Raw genomic sequence first — 23469 nt, forward strand, 5'->3', positions numbered from 1 at the left:
AAAACTTTGTTAACGGGACGTTATGGTTAAGTTGCGCTACTAAAAACCTATGAAATTCCGTAAACAAACTTTGTTAAAGGGACGGTATGGTTAAGTTGCGCTACTAAAAACCTATGAAATTCAGTGAAAAAAAACATTGTTAAAGGGACATTGTGGTTCCAAGTAAAACTGAAAAACCCCAGAAATTTGCCAGTATGGTAAGCTAAGCAACCATAACTCGTGCCACCACCGTGCACTGCTAAGACTAACAGCCAGGACATCAAAGATGACATCACAAATGTCATTGAAGACATCAATGATGACATCAGATGTCTGGCTCCCTCTTTTTTCCTTTACTGACATATCTAGGCCAGTAACAGTCAGGAACTAAAAATTCAAAGAGTACTATATTTGTAGACTTATACTTAAAATATGGTCTTACAGTAATTCATTTGGGGTTCACGTCCAGCATATTAAACATATACATAGGGGAAAATACAGACTTTGAAGACAGCAATGCTTTGTATGTATGAAGGTGATCAGTAAGGTTATCATCACTTTTTTATAGTTCTGCTGTTTTTTATTACTGTACTTTCCACCAGGATAAGGGGAGCTTGTTTCACACTCGGCAAATTCAGAGTGATCAGACCCCCTCAACTCCTCTGACATAGGGCTGGAGCCCTCTTCGCACTGCATGCTACAGGAGCAGCTGATGCATCTGCCGTGTCCAGCCGTAGCTGCAAGAGCAGCTAGAATTCTGATCCAATCTGCTCAACAAGAGCTAAGTGTCTGCAGCTGATCCTCAGCTTACCAGATGCGCTGATCTGAAAGTGCCAAATCCATGGACCCCATCCATGGATTTTTCCCTATTGCACACGTGTGTGCTAATGGCCGCCGCCTCCCTGCTAGCGTTGTTGTGCTGTGTTGCTTTGCAACCATCACAGCCTTCCTTATAGGCTGCCACTACAACCGGAAGGGGTAAGCCATTTGGCCCTGAGACGAAGGCCTAAGAGAAAAAGGCCATCACCTGTCTGGTCACTCTGATCAGACCCCCTCAAACCCTCCAACATAGAGGAGCCCTCTTCACACCGCATGCTGCAGGAGCAGCTGATGCATCTGCTGTGCCCAGCCGTAGCTGCAAGAGCAGCTAGAATTCTGATCCAATCTGCTCAACAAGAGCTAAGTGTCTGCAGCTGATCCTCAGCTTACCAGATGCGCTGATCTGAAAGTGCCAAATCCATGGACCCCATCCATGGATTTATCCCCCTTGCACACATGTGTGCTAATGGCCACCGCCTCCGTGCTAGCCCTGGTGTGCTGCATTGCTAAGCAACCATCACGGCCTTCCTTATAGGCTCGCACTACAACTGGAAGGCGTAAGCCGTGTGGCCCCGAGACGAAGGCCTAAGAGAAAAAGGCCAACACCTGTCTGGTCCCGTCTGGGCTGACCCGTGGCCGTGGGACACATGAACTATATCTCACAGAGCACAGAGCGTACCGGTATGCCCATCTATCAGTAAGCCGCCAAAGGTAAGAAACCCCCAATTACCACGGGGCCGTCTGCTGACCTGCTGCACACAGTGCTCCATCACTGCTGCTCTAACCCCATCGACCAGATACCGACCCTCTCCCCACTCCATCCGCTATTGCTAAGTCTAAGCATTTCCGCCTCCCTAAACATTGAACATGGACACAATATTTGCCATTCCCACGATTCGTTTCACCTTTGACTCGCCACCGTGGCTGTCGCCAGACCTGATCACTAATCTCTCTGATCTCTATTACTGTGATTATTCGCCATTCACCATCTGCACTAGGTGCCTGGTTGAATCTGACTAATTTGACGCATTGTTACTCTGTTGCATAGCCCTGTGCTTAGTCCTGGGTGTCCATTGCTTTATTTGGCCATAGTGGTTTGTCAAATCTGCCTATTTTTTGATGCATAGTTATTCTGTTGCATTGCTCTTGTATTTTATGCACTATCTGCCCCAGGATCCGTAACAGACCTGCCTCACTACTGCATAGCCTACCATACAGTCCTCTGCTCAAATGAATCTCCACACCACCCACAGACCAGCCAACCCACAATCACACCAAGTCACTCTCAGCTCACTCATGTCTCAACTACCCACAATGACCATATCTCTCACTCTACTCACCTACTGGCTCTTCGCCACCATGTTCCCACTCTTAGACACACACTCCTCACCAATGCTGCACATAACTTCCTTATCCACCTCCGCAATCGTTACACTATGTCATCACAGGACCAAACTAGAAGCTAAAACCCTGCAACATTCTAGATGCATCAGGTTCAGGTCCCGCACAGAACCCAATCCACACCCATGTACGCCTATCACCACACACCTTAGGAACCTTCACCTTAGCTCCCGCACCCACGATGCTCAGCCACCACCCCTCCCACTCATTCCCCTAGCACCAAACACACCCCCCTCTGAAATTCCCCTCGGGACATCTCACTTACCCTACCTCCAACCCACCTCCACCCCCACCCCTAAAATGACTCCTACCAACAAAACCATCATATGCACCCTCATCAATGCTCGCTCGCTCCCTGCCTAAGCTCTTGAGATCAACAACCTCATCCCCCTCCACGACCTTGACATACTAGCAATTACAGAAACATGGCTCCATGAAGCCTCAGGCAAAGCCATTTCACTTGCCCTCCCCTTAGGTTACACCATCCTAAGACAGGATCGCAAGACAACTAAAGGCGGAGGTGAGGCACTTATCTCCAAAGAGACACTTACCATCAGACTCTGCAACCAAAAGTGGGATAACAACGCTGATCTCCTCACTGCCAAGCTAACACTATCTCCCCTCTGACACCATAAATATTGTGATCACATACAGACCACCTGGCACTGCCCCAGACTACCAAAAACAAATCCTCCACATCTTAGGAAACAACCTAAAAAGTACCACTAGAACCATCCTACTCAGAGACCTCAATTTAGGCCTAATCGACTCAAAAGACAAAGGGCCTCATTCAGAGGTTGGAGGTAGCCCTGGTGCTATTAGCGCCATAGCTACCCCCTTACCGCATACCGGGTCCTGGTTCCCTGAATGGGGAATTACCGGGCCATTCCAACCTTGGAGGACCCGGTATTTCCCCATTCAGCGAACGCATCCCCATCCCCGAGCCCCCAATGGTAAAACCAGCCGCCCTTAGCGGGACACGCTAAAGGACATTGTAATGCGGCGGTAAGGGATTAACAGCACCAGCACCCTTACCGGCACTGTTAACCCCCTACCGCCCACCTCGGAATGAGGCCCAAAGCTTCCACTGCATTCGCCAATGAGCTCTCTGATCTAGGATTCTCCCATAAAATCCTGGAACCAACTCACTCCAAAGGCTGCACCATTGACTGGATCGCAGACCACAATTGCTCATTCACCATCACCAACATAGCACCATTGCATTCCAGTCACTATTCCATCCAGACCTCCCCCAAAGTGCTCTCCTATGCCCCTGCAGCAAAAGTCATAAGTTCTAAAAAACTTACCAAAGCCAACCTTCTCCCTCTTCTAGACATCCCAGAACTTAAACTCTCGTTTACCAACAACCCTGACATTCTCGCAAACATCTATTCTAACACCCTTACCAAAGCCATCGAGTCCATAGCGACTCTCGAGAACAAGAAGGAAAACAAATCTATGCATACTAACTTGTGGTTCACGGATGAGCTATCTACTCTATGTGCCAACAAACATCTAGCCTTAGCTAAATGGCAATCTTCACCCAACCCTACCACTCTAATTGAATTCAAAAACATCCTTGTGACCTACAAGAAAGCTATATTCACAGACAAATCTGAATCCCTTAACCACAGAATCACCTCAGCAAGCTATACATCCAAATAAATGTTCACAATATTTAAAGATCTCATCTCTCCTCCCTCCAGCCCTGATGAAATTGTCAAAGATGAGGCCTGGTGTTCTAACATTCAGTCAGCTCTCCTGAACAAAATAAATCTACTCCAAGAAAAAATTCAGTCACAGCGCAAAGCTCTACCGAAGCAAGACAATTCACCATCCGCTGCACCCTCCACCTCTCACCCTAACACCCCTCTCTTCTCATTTAAAAAAGTTACAGATGCAGAAGTAGCAGACTTGCTCCTCCATATCAAACCCTCCACCTGCAAAGGAGATATCTGCCCTACAGCCATTATCAAGCAATGCTCTGACGCACTGACCCCTATCATTACAGCATTCATCAATGCTTCCTTCTCCACAGGCACGGTCCCACAAAGCCTAACAGAGGCTTTGGTTCGCCCCCTCCTAAAAAAACCTTCATTAGACCCCACCTGCCCTAACAACTACCGTCCAATCAGCACAGTTCCCTTCCTCCTTAAAATCCTGGATAAAGCCGCCGATTCCCAAATCCAGCTTTTCCTTGAAACCAATGCTATATTAGGCAAAAGACAATCAGGCTTATGCAAAGGCCACAGCACAGAAACTGCCCTTCTGGATTTCAAAAACCAAATCACCAAGACAATGGACAACGGCAAACCTGCATTGCTGTTACTCCTAGATCTCTCTGCCACGTTTGATCTGGTTGACCATAACATCCTGACCTCCCATCTCTCTAACACAGGCCAATTCGCTAATACAGCCACATCTTGGATAACCTCATTTCTAGAAGGCAGAGTCATGAAAGTGTACTCCGATCAGGCACATTCCCCCCACCACCATCCTCTGCGGAGTGCCACAGGGCTCATGCACTGCATCTACTCTCTACAATTTCTTCACAAAACCTCTCTTCAACAATCTTGATTCGCTCGGAATAGCCTATACGAACTATGCTGACGACACGCAAGTACTTCTTCCCCTCACTGGCTCCCACGATCAGGATGCTACAGCCCTCCTTCCAATTTACACTACCATTCAAACATGGATGGCAACCAATGGACTCTGTTTAAACGGGGATAAAAGCAAAATCATCCTCCTAGGCCCCAGGGAAATTTTACCCAAACTGGACCCAAAATAGGAAAATGTCACCATTGACAACTCCATCATACCTGTCTCCAACACTGTCAAAACCTTAGGAGTCTATCTTAACTTGACACTGTCAATGACCAGACAGGTCAACGCCATTGCATCAGCATCCGCCCATACCACCAAACTCCTAAATACCACTAAGCCGTTTCTTACCACCCAAAACTGCGTTTCCATAGCCCGAGCCACAATAGGAGCGAAACTAGACTATTGCAACCTCCACAAACTACAAACAGTACAAAATAACGCACTCAGAGCCACCCTCAGCATGCCTAAAAGGGACCACATCACCCAGGCTAGACGTGTAGCCCACTGGATCCCTGTCAAAGACAGGATCAACTTTAAGATACTAACCCTGACACAAATGCATTAATCTCTCTGCTCCATCTTACCTGGCAGACGCCATTACCAGAGACCTTGCCACACGCCCAAAAAGAAGTCACCACGCTAATCAACTCCTCATCCCACCCATCAAAAGAATGAAAGTGGGAGGCATTAGCTTCTTACACATTGCTCCTAAACTATGCAACGCACTACCCAATGCCCTCAGAGCTGAACTCTCTCTCTCTGCCTTCCGCAAAACCATTAAAACCTCCCTGTTCAATTAGCCTTCACATCCTTTTTCCCTTCTATGCCCTGCACTGTAACTAAGCTATGTTTATGATCACGCAGTGAATTGCACAAGGAATATGTAACCAAGTCCTGTCTGTCACTTACAATCTGTTTAATTATAAATACGCTGTCTTGTATCTTGTAACCAGCATGTTTTTCACCTCTGTAACAAGCGCCACAATGCCCAAGGGCTGCTGCACGCTCTACAAATGCTAATAAATAAATAAATAAAAATGCTCATATTTGTATACATTATATTCACACTACTTTCCTTATGGGAAGTAGTAGCTTTGAAGCAGAGCAATCATTTCTGTGCATGAAGATAATCCGTTAGGTTATGAAGATTGCCTGGTAATACTGCTATTTTTTTCGTTTACTTCTTTTTCCCTGTATATGTTCATATTTGTATGTGTGGTTGGCTGTTTCTGTTTTGTTTGGAATAATGCAATTATGTAGTAACTGGGTTTTATTAGCTACTTATCAAATGTTTCACAGTGCACAAAACTCTAACAAGAAAGCATTTATCATTTTACTATTCAACATGGCAAGAGTATTAATATTGCACCTCCATCATGTATGCTCCACGCAATGCCTATGTTTCTACATAAGTATCTTAGTATACTAAAGAACTTCATAATAGAATGCTATTTGTATCACTGCATTGCTTAATGCAATACGTACCGCATGATATTTATTCCAATGATCCTTAACACTTTTTTATCAACATTACAATGAGAACCTCTAGTACAGACTTTTCATGAAAAATAAACGCACATGTGATGTCATCAGTGATGTCCTCAATGACATTGGTGATGTCAACTTTGATGTCCTGGGTGTGCACGGTGGTGGCACGAGTTATGGTTGCATAGCTTACCATAACTGGCAAATTTCAGGGGTTTTTCACTTTTACTTGGAACCATAATGTCACTTTAACAAAGTTTTTTTCATTGAATTTCAAAGGTTTTTAGTAGTGCAACTTAACCATAACGTCCCTTTAACAAAGTTTTTATATATATATATATGTGAAAGAGTTCAAGAAATATCATTTTCTTAAATATAAGCATACCTGTATTATATTTTCTTAGATGCAGATATTGGTGAATATGGAAATAGAAAAATTGACCAGTTGCACAGTAGTTTCTGATGCAAATATTTTTATTAACAGGAGATATGTACATGAGTTCAAGTGTACATATGAAGTGTTGAAGAGAGATGACAGAGTTAGGTGTAGAGGATATGGATGTGATTGGTGGATGGATGTGTGACTCTTTGAAATCAGCCAATGAGGGAGTGTTAAGAACATGGAAGTGGAAAAGGTGCAAGGAGGGCTCTCTGCAAGTGGGTCCGAAGGCACAACGGCAATCCACGGACAGCATCTTCCACATCCAAATCTTTTGTGGATGCCTGGCATGGAAAGGGATATAGGGGGAGTAGCCAATCAGGTCTGCTGGGTGTGGTGTACATGAAGAGAGGGTAGTAGGAGTTTTGTTTGCAGGAGTTGTGAGAGCAGTGATAAAGGCTCTGGTGATGTATTTGAGAAGGCAGACTGTGTGGAATCTGGGGGACTCTTCAATTCAGTCATTGAAGGTATATGCTGATAATAAGGGCATACTGGAAATATTGGAATGGCCGAAGTGGATGTTTCCTGGCATGCAGTTTGTAGTTCAAACTGGGCATGTTTGCTTTCATTTTGTGAGAATATGGCTCACTTCAAATACACAGATACTGTGATTTTCCATTGTGGATGGGACTGTTTGGGGTTTGTGACTCCAGCGTCTTTGCACATTGCGGAGAAGGATTTTTGTAAAAGCCTAATGTAACTGTTTCCTGATGCTCTGATTATTTTTTGGGAAATAAATTAGAGACGCACATGGAGATGTCCATCAAAATTTTCAGTCCTCAAATTGAACAATCAAGATAGATTCTAAATAAAGGAGTATCTACTTTTTTGTATGCTTCATGAATACCAATTTTTGAGAATGATAATATCAATTCTCAGGGTGTGATTTTTTTTGTCCAGATGGAATTCACTTCACAGATCTCAGAAATGCTATTTTCCTTTATAATATAAGGAATGCATTGAAGAAGTTCCTATAAGGAAAAAAATATGTACAAGCAAAAAATAAAGAAAAAAACAATGTTTGTTTACAGCCTTACCCCAAAAAAGATTAAATAACTCACATTGTGTTAAATTTCCCTCCCTGCCCCATTCAATTGGACGATCTGTCCGTGGACCACACGGTAGTCCGTGGATGACATGTGCCTCATCTGGCTCTTTTGAAACTGCCTGGCATGGAGAGGGGACTGTGCAGGCCGCAGTCAGTCATGGTGTCCGCGGACATCGGAGGGTCTGCCAATTGGGTTTCCTGGGTGTGGTGTACAGTGAGAGAGGGTAGTAGGAGTCTTGGTCAAAGGAGTGTGAGAGTTGTGAGAGGATTGAAAATGGCAATGTCTTTCAGCAGGCAGACTGTTTGGATTTTGGGGAACTCTTTGGTCCACTGGGTGAAGGTGTATGCTGAGCACTGCGTATAGCCTAAAATCTTGGATTTTCTGAATTGGAAGTATTCTGGTATGGTGTGCGTAACATGAAGTGGGTGGACTTGCTCCCATTTTGTGCAAATATGGTTCAATTGAAGCATCCGGACATTAGTATCATTCATTGTGGTGGGAATAGTTTGGGGAGCGTGACTGGAGACATTGGGAAAGTTGAAGGAAATGTTCCTTAATTCCAAAATATGTATTTCTCTAATTGCCCAGAGACAGATGTGGATGTGTTCCAGTTCATTTGGTCTGCAAATGGAAAAAGCGAGGTGCAACGTCAATAAAGCTGTTGTTCGCGATTTTGGCATGACATTGTTCCATAATGAGAACATTAAATTTGATAGGGCCAACATTTTTCAGCGAGATGGCGTCCATCTAACTGATGTGGGTAATCAGACTTTTGTGGAAAACATTCAAAATGCTTTGAAGCAGTTTTTGTGAAAGTGAGAAGAAATAATGAAAATCAGTGAAATGTTTTCTTACTTCAGTTTGTAAAACCAAAAATGAAAAAATACATAAAAGCCCAACCCCCCCAATAAAATGGTTCTTTAAAGAGCCACCCTTTTTTAATGCAAAACTATTACAATGATTCTAATCGTCCCAGGGTTAACAGCGTTTTTTATGGCCTGTGAAGCCGCCGCTGGGATCCTCTGCCTCAAAGTGTCTCGCAAAGTTGAGCAGTCCTGCAGCCCAGCAGTGTGCCTTCCAGTTTGTTTGTGTGTGGGAGGACCCACATAAGCCCAGCTGTATTCTGCGAAGTGGAACATGGAGCTCACAAAGTCTCACGCAGTTGAGCAATCCTGCAGCCCAGCAGTCTGCCTTCCAGTTCGTTTGTGTATGGGAGGACCCACATAAGCCCAGCTGTATTCTGCAGAGTGGAACGCGGAGCTCACGAAGTCTCGCAAAGTTGAGCAGTCCTGCAGTCCTTGCAGGCCGAATAAGGACAATGCACAGAGCAGGGTTCGTCGGTTCGCCAGAGAGGAGAGAGGCGGCAGCATTGGAACCGTGTGAAATGGCTGAACCAGCCAGGTGTCTCCGGAGCAACTCGAAGTTGCTGCATCAATGGGAATGGGAAAGAAGATCCCCACTGAAGAGAGGTAAGAGCGCCGCGGCCGTGGCTCCCACAGAGACTATGCCTGACGTTGATATCCAAGCAAACAAATGTTATAACAGAGTGGACAAACGGCATGAAACTGACTCAAGTGAGTCTCAAGTGGAGCCAAGTGAGTCCACATGCGACGCCCCCACAAGCATCCGTGTACATCCCTGCTGAACACGCGGTGCTCAAAGAATGTACCTTTACTATGGGCCAGAGTTCCGCTTCGGTGAGAGGTTTGCCTGCTGGGCCCCCAGTAGGGCGGAACTGGCTGGCCCTTTCTCCGGCCCCATTTTTAAACACACACGGCACCTTCAGCTTGGGCAGGAATATGCAAAAGGAGATGGAGGCCTTCAACCTGGGGAAGGCCAGTATGGGCCTGGTCTCCCCCTCCGGACCGGCTGCAAAGCCGACAGAGCCCCAGTCCCCATATTTTGATCGCTGGGTCAGCAGAAATCTGCGGGAGCTCCACCCCGCCCCTGAAATCATGGTAAATGAAAAAGACTCTGTACATCACCACTGCCCGGAGTTTAGATCAGAATTGTCGGAGAAGGTAGTGATTATTGCCACTGCACAAATCCATGCACATACAGATTTGACCAGCACAAATCAGGCAATAGACGATCAACCCGTAACAGCTTCTAGCCTATTACTACATGAATCTCCCAATACAAAGGCCGACTCAGTTTTGGCCAATTACCCCAGAAACACCCCCGCGCTAGACCGGGCGGACTTACCAGTATACATAAGTGAAGCAAATATAAACACAAAAAAGGGGAAAAAGACCATGTAACAAAAAACAAAATGGTAGGAACCAAGGACCAAAAGGGACAGAGAAATCAATCCGCAGGGATTATGGTACAAGCACACATAAAGGAAAAAGCTCAGGCTTGAAAGAGACAAAGAAACCCAAGCCTCCAGCAACCAAGATGGTGGAGGCATGGACATCTACCCTGCCCAACCCTCTGATTTCAAATGTCTTGCTTAACTTTTTTAAGAAACAACATTGCAAACGGAAACTAAGTTCAGATACAGAACTATTGGATGCAGAAATCTTGGAAGTGGTAGAGGGAATTCTGCCGGCCAACAAAGCCAGGAGAACTGAATCGGGAAAAATTCAAAACCACGAGTGCGCAGAAAACGGGACTCTGGTGGTAAGTAAGTCCACTGAGGCCTCTCTAGGAAAAGAACCCAGTACGGCAAAATCAACCGAAAATGGACACCTAATATCCATATAGCCAAAAGCTAGTGAAATCCAGCAGCATGAGCTGATGGAACAAGTGGTGGCTTCACCACAATCAAAACCATACGGAAGATCATGAAAAACAAGATCTGACCGAACAGGTGGTTTTAAAAAGCCAATCTCTGAAACAACAGGGAATATAAGGAATTGCAGAGCACTCCCCAGTGTCCGAAAATCTCTGTGGCCACACATCAGTTGAGGAACCGGAGTGCCAATACTATCAAACTTCCGGCACAAGGGCTCAAATGAGCATGCAATCCTGGGCGAAAATTCACCTCCAACACCTAGAAAGGGGTGAAAAACCAACAAAGCTAATTACAGAGGGAATAGCTTTAAATACAATTGACACGAGAATCCACCAAGAATGCCCAGTAGCAGCAACACCATTACCGAGGAGCTCGACACCAGAAATATTGATGCAGCGACACCATCACTTTCTAGGCTTGGACCCTCAACAAACACCGGTAAAGCACAGAAGACACAGTGAAATCGTGATTGAAACACAAAGACCGTCTCCCAACAAAAAAAACAGACATGACAACAATTATGTCGGCTATCACGATTGCACTTGCCCCCTTGAGCAAACTTTATGAAACGATAAATTAATCTACAAAAGATAACACAACAATCCTATGTAAGATCCAATCTAAACTGGATTTCATTGTAGGATATATAACAGCTGTAGAGGCTAAAAGTGAAAAACAAGCTGCAATATGGGAGGCGAAATGGGTCCACATGGAGGCTGACCTAAGGACTCCACCTACAAAAATAAGACCCAAAAAAGGGGCATGGAAAAAGCAACCCAGACAAGTTCAGCCAAGGGGCCAGGAAGAATGGAGCCAATCTTTAACAAACCCAAGCTGACAGAAATACGCGAACCAGGCCCACCGAAAATCCGGATCCCCAGCCCAGGAAAAAAAAAATTGACACCTGTGCCAAATAAAAAGCAAAGTGTAGCTCTATGACTGGCAAGAGATAACAGTACAATACACAAAATAAAATGCCATCAGAACTCAACAGGGAAGAGGAAATAATTGAACTAATACAAAGCCCTACAATGCCCAATTTGACACCCTCAGAAACTCAAAAAGGGCCTCTGCATATGGAGAAATCACCCAGAACGGTGGAAGAATTCCTGACGTCAAGTGCACTAATGAAGTTATCAGTGCACCAGAGCCACGGCTGCACATGGTGCAAGTCCAACATAGTCAGACTTTGGTGCCAGGACAAACCGCTGTAGGACCTCAGAGGGTTCTAAAAAGCACAAGTGATGCAAAGGGTAAGATCTCGGTGGACAAAACATTGCTAAGTAAACCAGCAGAAAATCTCCAAGAACAGGACAAAAAGGGCAAAACTCAAGATGAAGACTTGCAGCAGCCAGGGACAGAATCCTGGTGTGGGTTAATTCCCCAAAAATTAAGTTCTCAGCAACATTCTGAAGAAAAAACAAAAAAGACATATCGGAGGGAAAAACCCGCAAAATCAGAAAACTTGCTAAAAGAGAGAGCGGCGAAATCAAACAACCCACTAAAGGAAATTTAGTCTTCAAATTAGAACAAACCTCATGCAAAAGCAACTATATAGTGCTAAATAGGAAAACAGTACTAAAAATACTAAGCAAAATAGACTGTCTACAATATCTGAGAACTGATGACTTTATCCTAATTGAACCTTACCATCGAGATCAAAAGGCAAAAACCTACCTACACATCAAAGATAAGCCACTCAAGGGAGTCCTGGATGAGGCATATAAAGATCTAAAACAAGCAGGTTTTACTCTGACGGAACTGCAACCAATAAAGACAGATCCAAGAACTACGATAAAGAGGGACAGTGGCGAACAAAACGTCACTATACATCAAAAACTCAAGAACTGTACATTCAGAAAAGATTAGATTCAAGATTCCAGTTTGAAGAGGGCGAACAAAAACGTCACTACACATCAAAAACTCAAGAACTGTACAATCGGAAAAGACTAGGTTCAAGACATCAGTATGAACAGTGCAACCGCTGGCACAGGGGATGTGAACAAAGTGAACCAAGAAAGGATATGAAAAGAGCGAGTGGGTTCTTTGACACAAAGGATGTACCAGTCTGGAAGATTAAACACACCGACGATCGAAGGGAGTGATGAAGAGTACAAGAACGTACTCAAACACAGACTATACAGGAAAACAGAAAAAAGAACAGCGATGGAGATCAGGAAAGAAGTGAAAAAGGGAGTAAATCACTCAGAGAAGGCTGAAACAAAGACATCTAAGGGCCCATGGAAATGGCTAAAAGCGGCCTTAAATCCAAACCACGAGAAATAGCAATCACCCGGAGGGGCGACCCGAAAACGACCTCCTACAACAAAGCTGCAAGAAACACCTCCTCAAAAACGTCTGTCAATGTCCTTGTGGAATACAAGAGGACATCGCCATCTATCCAACCCGGAAAACCAGGATTTCGGAGCTTTTGATATACTATGTCTCCAGGAGACCTGGTTAATGGAAAAACCGTCTTTAGACGGTTTTGAGATTGCATTCTCACCAGCAACAAAAGGTCTCTTTGGCCGTCCGTCAGCCGGACTCCTGATAGCAATAAGGCTGGGTTCAGGGATCACAATCACAAAAAAAATACCAGAGTCGTACGGTATACTTGCAGTTTTAACATCATGGAACCAACAAGACATCAGTTGAAGGGGGAACGGAACAGCAAAGATAGCTATCACAACGGTCTACTGGAATCCTCAAAAAACAGCAACGGAAGATTTCTGCAAAAAACTAGCAAAGGTGATTGATGACATCTCTGTGGAAGATCCCCAAACACATATAATTATATGTGAAGAATTAAATGCTAACTGCATGGCTACAAAGTACAAGATGACGGCAGGGACGGTAAAGACTCCAGCGGAAGCCAGAGGAGTAAGCTGGACGGCCCTTATGAAATCTAGAAATCGACATAATGTCGCATCAGTGAAATCCTGGGAGTTGACGACCCCCACATGGGAGAGAGGTGATTCCAGTGCAAACATCGACTACTTCTTTATTTCCCACAGTCTACTGCCGTTTATAGAAGACTACGTGGTCTTTAAAACTGCAGAAAGCAACCACAATCGTCTGGCCATAGCATGGACATCGACACCCCCAGTGACCAAAAGTTATAATCACCTGATAGAGGTGAATAACCAACAAACCCGTTTACGCTTAACAGCTTCTAATATTGAAAGCATAACGGAGAACTACAAAAGGGAAACAGGGTCTAAGGAAAAAAAGATGGAATGTCCAGATTACCTGCCCTTTATATTACAGTACAGGGTGAACATGAAGGGAGGTAAACCACCCGCACCACAAAAAGACCACGTGTACGACAGAGGAGTAGCGGAAAAAAGAAGAGATTTGAGAAAAACAAAAAGAAAAGCCATAAAAGCCAACTCACTGATGGCTTGGAATATATGGCTACTGGAAACCAGGAAATACAAAGCGTGGCTACGAGGACACAGACACGCAATGTACCAGAAGGATGTGGAGGAAATGCTCCGGTCACTGAGTAAAAAAGAAAAACAGTGACTTCTGGGCCCTTATCAAAAGGCCAGACAAGGTGGTGGACAAAAGAACCGCCAATTCAGTAAGTGAAGATGCATGGGTCAGATTTTTGGAAAATCTGTTTATGGCCCCGCCAGACCACAAGCTTCCGTCTCAAACAGACTCTGGAACCCCATGGATCTCTTAAGATGATATAAAGAGCGTCATAACAAAACTTAAAAATTCTAGAGCACCGGGCCCGGGCGGCTTAAGCAATATAGACCTTAAACAGAACGCAGAGGAATGGACCAATTTCATCAGCATCCTATTCAATCAGTGCAGACAAACAAGAGCCATTCCAGCATCATGGTCCAAAGCAGTGGTGGTACCGATTTTCAAACAGGGAAGAACCGGACAACTACCGCCCCATTGCACTGCTTGACATAATAGGAAAAATCTTTACAACCCTCCTTGTAGGCCACTTCCGTAACTGGGCCAGAACGTCCCCAGCCAATGATCCATTCCAGATGGGATTCCTAAAAAAGAGAAGCACCACAGTCAACATCTTAATGCTAAACCTCATAAAATCAAAGGTCAAGCAAGGGTCCCCACAGTCTTCCTGGCATTTGTAGACCTATCACAGGCCTTTGACAGAGTGGACAGCCAAATACCGTGGGCCAAAATGGAAAAATGGAAATGCCCGAGAGAAGTGCTTGACCATTGACGGACCTTCACATGAACACAAAGCTAGAAGTGCGTCTGAATATTCAAGGCCTCCTGTCAAGAGAGATACCCTCGGAACGCGGAGTGAAGCAGGGCTGCCTTTTGGCTCCAGCGCTGTTCATTGCCTTTTTGGGGGACGTTAAAGAAGCCGAATTTACTAACAGATCTTTCCCGCCGAAGCTGGGAAATGTCAACATATCACGTCTACTGTACGCAGATGATCTGATCCTTTTAGATCAGACCCAAGTTGGCTTGCAACGCCAACTCACCAACTTGGCTCGATAAATGGAACAGAACAATCTAAAAATAAACAAAACTAAAACCAAGATAATGATACTTGGAAAGCACCACTCGATAAACAAGACTAACTATAAGTGGTTTCTGGACAAAGACAACATTGAAGTAGTATCGAACTTCAAATATCTAGGAGTGTTCATTGACCAGTCGGCAAACAAATCAACAATGCAATCATCACTATGGGAAAAAGCGAAAAACCTTGCAGCCCAAATGAAGACAATCGACAGAATATATCGCAAATTTTCTGTGTTACCAGTGATACAGTTTTACAAAGGAAAAGTAGTCCCAACACTTACCTATGGGATGGATGCTATCCTGACTATGCCAACAACAATCTGGCGTAAACTAGAAGGTTACCTATGGTAATCTGTACTGGGTCTATCAAACTCGGCTTCGATGGAGAGCATTAGGCGAGAGCTTGGGCTGCTCTACCTGGAAGCAACAGTGCTGCAAAGCACAATACAACTGCTTAGGAACACCCTTTTATCTGATACTCCGCCAATCTATAAGATCATTGCGAGAGAGATAGCAAACCACCACTTGATCACTCTAAATGTCTGGGTAGATAGGCTAAGAGAGAAGCTGGCCGAGATCGCATGCACCGAAGAGGACTTGAAAGTAAAACCGATAAGAGTAAAATCTAAAATGGAAGCTCAAGATTGGATTGACACCCTGGAGAAAGCACAGGCAAACAAACTTACCAAGCACCTCCCTCCAAGTTTTAACAGACTCAAAGTTCCCCTGACCTACTGCAGTAAATTTCTGACCAAACAGCTAAGGAAAACATATATGAGAGCACGCCTAAATCTGCTTCCAACGCGTGAAATTCAGGCTATCAGACTGCAATCAAACACCAAAGAATGCAGACTATGTGCCAGATAAATCAGCCTGAAACAATAAGACATCTCCTGCTACAATGCTTAGAGCTAAGAGACGTAAGAATGCACAGACTTTCTGGGAAAGACAGAAGAAGAAGAAACAACATGGTGGAACGGGAGAAAAAACAAAATGGACAATAACCAAGGTCAAAATTCTAGAAAGCGCCTTTCAAAAGATTGCTACACAAACAGACACTCTGAACGGCGGTCCGACCAGGCTTGCGGCTGAAAGACAAAAGCTGGACTGAATAGACCCTCTAGTGAGGGTGTCAGTGTCACTGTCTTTTGCCTCCTTCTTCTTCCTCTTCTTGGCGCTTTCTTGGCTCATCTTGTCTTCTATGTCTCCACTATGTTTCTGCTTTTTCCTCTTTTCCTTTTGGCTCTTTTAGCGCGACTTGCATCGTTCTCGGCAAAATTGCAAATGCAATTATATACAAGTAAATAAAAAAATAATAATAAAAAAAAGGTGTATCCTTTATGGTGACTGGAGCAGATGAAGATTTTGGGGTGGAGGAAGTCAAAAAGGTTTTACCTGAGAAAGGTTGTGCCTTTCTCAGAGCACTCTGATGGGCCAATTTGGTGTGGCGCCTCAAGGAAGTAATCCCATAGGAATACAAGCCAGGTTTCCCGGGACTGAGTACAACTTTGCACTGAGTGCATCTAACCTTGCTTTCATGTGCCTTTGGAACATTTCCAATCGTGGTGAAAAATTGCCACAGCCAGGACTCACTCGGAGTACTGGTGACAGGTACTTCTCACACTTCATCCTCTTCTTCTTATTGATCTTCCTTTCAATCACTGCGCCTGTTCCCCTCTTGAGGCCCTCCAGGTTGTTGAGGTGGTGTTTGTGGTGGGGGTGGTTGGGAAGCAAAGTTGGCCAAAAGAGATGCCATTGCAGCAGGTTTTCGAAGATTGGCAAAGCAGGTGTTCTCCAGATGCTCTCTCCTGGAGAGCCATATAGAGAATAAGGAAAAGTAATGGGTGGGCCCCTTTAGATGAACTGTCCCCGGACAGTCGTGCAGTTCGGGGACTACTGAGTCAAAAATAGTCATTGGAAAGTTGTAAAAAGCTACCAGATCAACATGAGCCTGCAAGCTGGTCAAGGGTAAGGTTTCTGCTTGTAACATCCTAGGTTGGCTGAAAAGCACTTTTAAGATGTCCGCACCATTATGCTGCGCAGGCGCTGTCACAGGATGTTGTCCCCAGACATCTGCGACCTCGACGTCCATCCCCAGACACCCTTTGGGCGGGAAATTTCAGCATAGTACATGCACAGTGACCGCAGACTAATTAAAAGTGCATCATGTGAACACAGACATGTCTGTATATCCTGCCTGTGCAGGGGCACCTCCATTTTGAGTGCGAACATCTCGGACAGTCGTATGGACAGCAGACTCATAATGGGACTTTTAAAAAACAAGGGAATATCACACAACATAAAGAAAACATTTGTAACACAAAAATATATTGGATGGGGTAGCGGAATGGGAAAAATAAATGGGAGAATTGAGCATTTGTGTAGAACAATCATGAGGGGAGGAAGGGACTGAGGTTTCATCAAATAGATCACATAGTTTTTGAGTAAAATGCTCAGAATTGGATTGGGATGACTGCTGGGGACAACAGGTACAGGTGCAAGTGTGACAGTGAACATTTGTGATGTCATCTTTCATGTAATGAGTGTTAGTCTTAGCAGTGCACGGTGGTGGTGCGAGTGATGGTTGCTTAGCTTACCATAACTGGTGTATTTCTTATGTTTCTTAGGTTTTCAGTTTTACTGTAGCCATAACGTCCCTTTAACAAAGTTTTTTCAGTGAATATATATATATATATATATATATTACATGGCCTGCGGTAGCGGCCACGTAGTTATTGTTATGTTGCTAAACCCATAGGAAGAGCACTATTTGGGCAGCTTATAACTTCACTCCCCCAGACCAATCCTCACCAAACTTTGCAGTAAAAGTATATGGCCCACTCTGAATTTTTTTGCGCAAAGTTTGGTGAGGTTTGGTCAAGAGGGGGTGTCCCAAAATTATTTTTTTCCCCATAGACTGAATGGAGAAAAAACTTTGCGCATGTCTACAGTCCAAACCGCTGACGGATTTTCACCAAATTTGCGGCAGGAGCGACGGCTTGGTTTTCGAAACGGTGCTTTTGTAAATTTGGTGGAAATCTGTTCAGTAGTTTATTTTAAAATGACCAAAAAGTAGGTCCCAATAAATTAGTGATATCTATGTCCACTCTGCGGACACACTTCCCTGTTTGCTGCGCGGACTCCGATTGGTTTAGAAGGCAATGTTTGCTCCTGGACATCAGACGCGGCCACTGATTGGATGGTGAAAAGCGTGAAGTGCATGAGATTTTTGGAAACACCCGCCATCTTGGATTTGCGGACAGCGACCAGAGTCCGCTGACATCGCAGTAAAACATATAAAAAAACACAACATTGTACTTGTCAAACTTATCTAATAATCTCTGGGGAGGTGAGGGTGATGAGGATGGGAAAGGATATGGCTGCAAGAAGCAAAGAAATGGGTGTTTTTCACTGAAAAAGTCAGTGAGAAGTTCACAGACACCTCAGCATTACAGGGTTGGTGAAAAGCAGTTGGCACTCATTGATGCACCACTGCTCCAACATTCACTCATGGACAGAAAACCCACATTTTCACAAATGTGAACATGGACCTTTAACAGAGGAGCAGGAATGCAAGAAGAAGTGGTTGGTTCCAACTACACCTCCAAACAGGACTCCAGATAAGGTGAGTATTAGGCCTTTTTGTGCATGAATATCTTGCAAATACGACAGCTTTATTATTTTCCTAGGTACATATACACTCAGGTTTAGAGCACAGGGCAGTGCAAAGGTCAAGTTACATGATAGAAACTAGGAGGCTTCCTTTGATTTTTATCTACATGGATGTAATTGCAAGTAACCTCTGAAACAGAATGTATTTCTCTGAAGCCTTTCAAAAAAAGAAATTGCACACTGTGATAAGAGGAATGGTTTCTTTCCATTCAGCTTTGGAAGCACTGTGCATAATTAATTAGAATTTTAGGATTGTATAATTAATGAGATGTAAAACTAAGTTGCAATTGAGAATTAATATTTTGTAACAAATAATGCTTTTTTACCAGTGAAAGCAAACCAGTATTGCACAGTTTTATTTTTCAGAGTTCTGGTGCTGTGTGCATAATCATGCCGAGCCAGATCATTTTTACACTGATAATTTAATTTATATTCTAATTATAAGTGTGTAAAATGATGACTATGCACAGTCTAGATTACATCCATTCAACCTTGCAGTCAACGGGGTACATTACTATAAATGGTCAGTGGCAGCAGAGTCAAGGGTGAGTGATTTTCATTACACCAATCACAGGTGTTCTAGCCTCTCAAATCTTCAAGACTACAATTAAAACATCCAAAACCTGACTCTCCAGGAAGTGCAAGCGCTGTTTAAAAACAAACAAATGAAAGTTACATTTGTAATTGAAATAGAAACTCAGCAAACCCTGCCCCTGTGATAATCAGATAGGTATTTAACTTCATGTAGTGCTTCATAAATGGTTCGTCCAACATCTAGGTACTCTAATTATTATACCTCAATCGATACTCAGTTAACTGACCTCTGAAGGATATTTAGCCAATAAGATAGTTCAGCCAGTTGAGCACTCATTGCTGCAATCTGTGCGTGATCTGTAGGTTGCAGGCTCGAATCCTGGCAAGTCCAACTCAGCCTTTCATCCTATCGAGGTCAATAAAGGAGTACCGACTTTGGTTTGGTGATAATTGTGATAAATATGTTCTATGTACAGCGCTTGGCCAAAAGAGCTATATAAATAACCATTTGACTATTAGGTTAGATGTAGAATTTAGCATGGAGTCATTGCCTCTCTGCTCTGTTGTATCATAACATTGGCATACCATTAGGTAATAATAGCTTCAGCAAATGAGGACTCACAAAACATCAAATGGCAATTCTGCTATTGAACCTTGAAACACACAATACAATTCATGTTTGCTTTACCATGTAATTGGCTAGGTTTTTGTGATTTCAACATTTAAATATATACAGGAGAGATCAAATGGCCAGACCTTAGAGAAATAATGAAAGGTGTACTCTGTCACAATGCAGAAAGCTGCTGTACGGTAATGATTTCCATACAGTTTGTGCATGTGTCGGCTGGATGTCACATACATTGTACTCTCTTGTAAAGGAGAGAAGTCATTTTTACTCTCTTAAAATCACATTTACTCTCAAAGTTTAAAAACAGAGAGTAAAATACTCCCACATAAAATCTTATCTGGAGCACTGCCTGCACACAAAGCTCTTGACAAGATTGTTTTTGATAAAACTCTATCAAGAGATATGAAGGGACTCACAGAATTCTGTCACACAGGAGATTTAGAGGTGTTCCACAATATGTGCCTAAAGTACCGGCCTAAGAGATCACATTTCCGTATACAGCGTATGGAATCTCACACACTACCTGTGTTATTAGCACATAACGAGAATATAGACAGATAGCAATCTATAACTGCTGGCAAATTTGGGATGCTTCGATACGAAATGCCCTTTGGAAAAAGAACCAAAAAGTGAGTGGTCAAGCCAATATACCAGGAAATGGAATTCGATTTTGTGAAAGGTATTGACTGTGGTGGACATGCATACTCATGCAATTGTTTGTGGTTTGGTTCCTAGGACACATACATTGCCACAAAACATTGCATACGTGCTCTGTCCACCAAAAGCAGCACTCGTGGAACAGTTGACATCCCAACACAAATGATTATCAGCTATTTGTATGTGAAACAATTTTGATATATTGTACATGACCAATGGAAAACATATGTAAATTGAATTTCAAAGCTATCAAAAGTATAAATTGTCCAAATAAAGTGTACAAAAAATGTCTTTCCAGATGTACCCTGTTTGTCAATTACTTTTGCAAGAGGTGCTCGTTTGAGCACTCCAGATATGGTATATGGGAGGTGATTTTGAGGTGGTGCGAGGGTAGGGTCTGAATGCACAAGTTCCGAAAATACAAAATATAATAATAATTATTGTACACATCCATAAAGGAATGAGACTAGGCGAGTGGCATTGTGAAGAATAAAGTCTTCATAGAGATTCAGCATACCGATAACTCTGCCGCCTTGTAAAACATTATATAAAACACATTCCATTTTCAAATGATTGCAGGGGTGGGGGATACAGGGGTACTGCTCTTCAAAGACCTTATAAGTGGAAGCAAAACTAATACACTGTTTGAATTATTACACTTTGTGGTGGACCAGCCGTGACAAATAGGCTAGACGGAGACATGCGCTAGAGGAAAAAGGTGGGAGGCAGTCACTGTTCGCTGTGTGCAGCGTTTGCAAAGGTGGGGGCTGTTGGTGCTCCCTGTGCATGGAGCTCGCTAGCAGAAAATTGGAGACGTGCTCAGCTGACAGGAGGATTATGAATTCCAAGTGTTTTCATAAAATGAGTAAATCTCTGGACATTTTGTACAATATTGGTGCATGCAAGTAAACCATTTGTTTGTTTTTCATAAATATTCCTAATGCTACAGTGGTGCATGTGGGAATTAATGCCGTGGGCCTCAAGGTCAATGCCTTGAGTTGTCTACCCCCTCGCATCCTGCCGAGGTAATTTGTCGCTTCCATTTACCAAAAGAAAGCTAGGCATGAGCCTGTATTGTTTTTTGTCCTTGGAAATAAAGGGAGGATTCATAAGGAAAGGAAAGGAATGGAATGAGGTATGTAAAAATGTCAAACATGATAAGGGTCAGCATTCCAAAACTGGACAAAATAACCTTTCATTTCATTTGATGAAAATCATATATCTGAACAGACACTGCGCGTTACGCCAAGAGAATGGAAATGCTGATTATTATGTAAGTTTTACTGTAGATGAATGTGTAGACAAAGGAGTCAAGGTTTCATTTTATGACCGGTATGGATGGCTGGCTAACATTGGAATGGTGTGTTGTTTTTGGTAATTGGTGAGGAGACTCAGAAACAACTGGTGTGTACTTGTATTTGTCCCATGGCACAAGGGCAGTTCAGCACCGAAATGGAGTCAATGTCTGTGTTCACGCAGGTTAAACCAACGCCCAATTCTAGGCTAATGTACGTTAAAATGCTGTCTATGTGTTATTCAAATTCTTCAGTCAACTTCCGCATCAGCCTCCCATTGCGAGCTAAACAAGTGCATAGCACTAACCTCTCAATCACATCATTGACTCCAACATTGCATGTTGTTTTCTCTGTGTTTGCATTGTTTCTTTTTTGTGTTCATCCTTAGTTTTACACACGGTGCATCCTTAGTTTTCACACGGTGCATAAGTAATAAATCGATAAGAATAGAATTAAGAACGGCTCCTGAGACAGATTTCTGCACAGCCACATCCTGGCCTACTGCGAATGTCATAATTTCCAGCTTCTTCAGCCAGCAATTGATGATACACCTCATTGGTTGGATGAGCATCACGCTGTTTTGGGATGATCGCCCAGGGCCCATATGCCCTTTTGTGGTACCGGCAATAAGGAGTACCTTGACATAATTTACTGTGATGTAGCAACAAGCTGATGCCGAAGCATTGCGAATCACAGTGCCTCATTCCAATGAGTTTATACCCAAAGGAACACCGTGTGACTCACGATAAACATTTGTATATCGAGGACAAAGAATGAAACAAAAAATGTGGTTGAATATGGAAATCGGCAGAGGTTCTTGGAGCGTTTATTGTGAATTAAAAGTACATTCTAAATTGCAGAGTATTGCGGTTTCCTTTAAAGATAGTGTTTTGTATTCAGAATTAGGACACGCTGTGCTGTGAAAGGATATATGTTGATAGTCAGGGTTTTGTGTCAACTGATGTCTGGATGTAGGTGATGATTGGCTGTGTTTGGCTATGCTGCACAGTGGCGTCACAGATATAGGTGGAGAATATCGCTAGGAATGGTAGTGTTAGCATCAGGGGTGGGGACTATGATTTAGTGCCAAAAGGGCAGTTGAGCTTAGGGTGATGCAGCAACGGATAAGATTAGCACAAAATAGCCATGCCCTGTTACCTGATTTCACATATGTAAAAGTGAGAAAAACCATGGTAAGGTGCATAGGAAAAGTTTTTACGATCGATCAGCGTATCCTTAAATACACATGCCCGAACGCTTGGGACAATAATATTTTTGGGCGCACTACTCCTTTAATGAGACTGCATGAAATTTTGCAATTTTTTTCCCGACCTAATTCCGAATGAGTTTCCAAAGTTTGCTGGGATTCTGTCAAGAGTGGGCAAAATTAGAGGGGGTCCCAAAATAATGTAAAGGCTTAAGAATGAGGTACCGTTTAACAAATCTACACTTAATTTGGCAAGCTGATAACAGAACTATATATAAATGATTGTGCAAAGTTTGGTGGGATTTTGTCAAGAGGGGGCAAAATTAGAGGGGGGTCCCAAGATAATGAAAAAACTTATGAATGAGGTGCAATTTTACAAATCTATACGTACTTTGGCGAACTGATAATAGATCTACACATACATGTTTTTGCAAAGTTTGGTGGG

This window comes from Ambystoma mexicanum, chromosome 6q (genome assembly GCF_040938575.1).
Source record: "Ambystoma mexicanum isolate Mex_15411 chromosome 6q, UKY_AmexF1_1, whole genome shotgun sequence".
NCBI classification, from domain to species: domain Eukaryota; kingdom Metazoa; phylum Chordata; class Amphibia; order Caudata; family Ambystomatidae; genus Ambystoma; species Ambystoma mexicanum.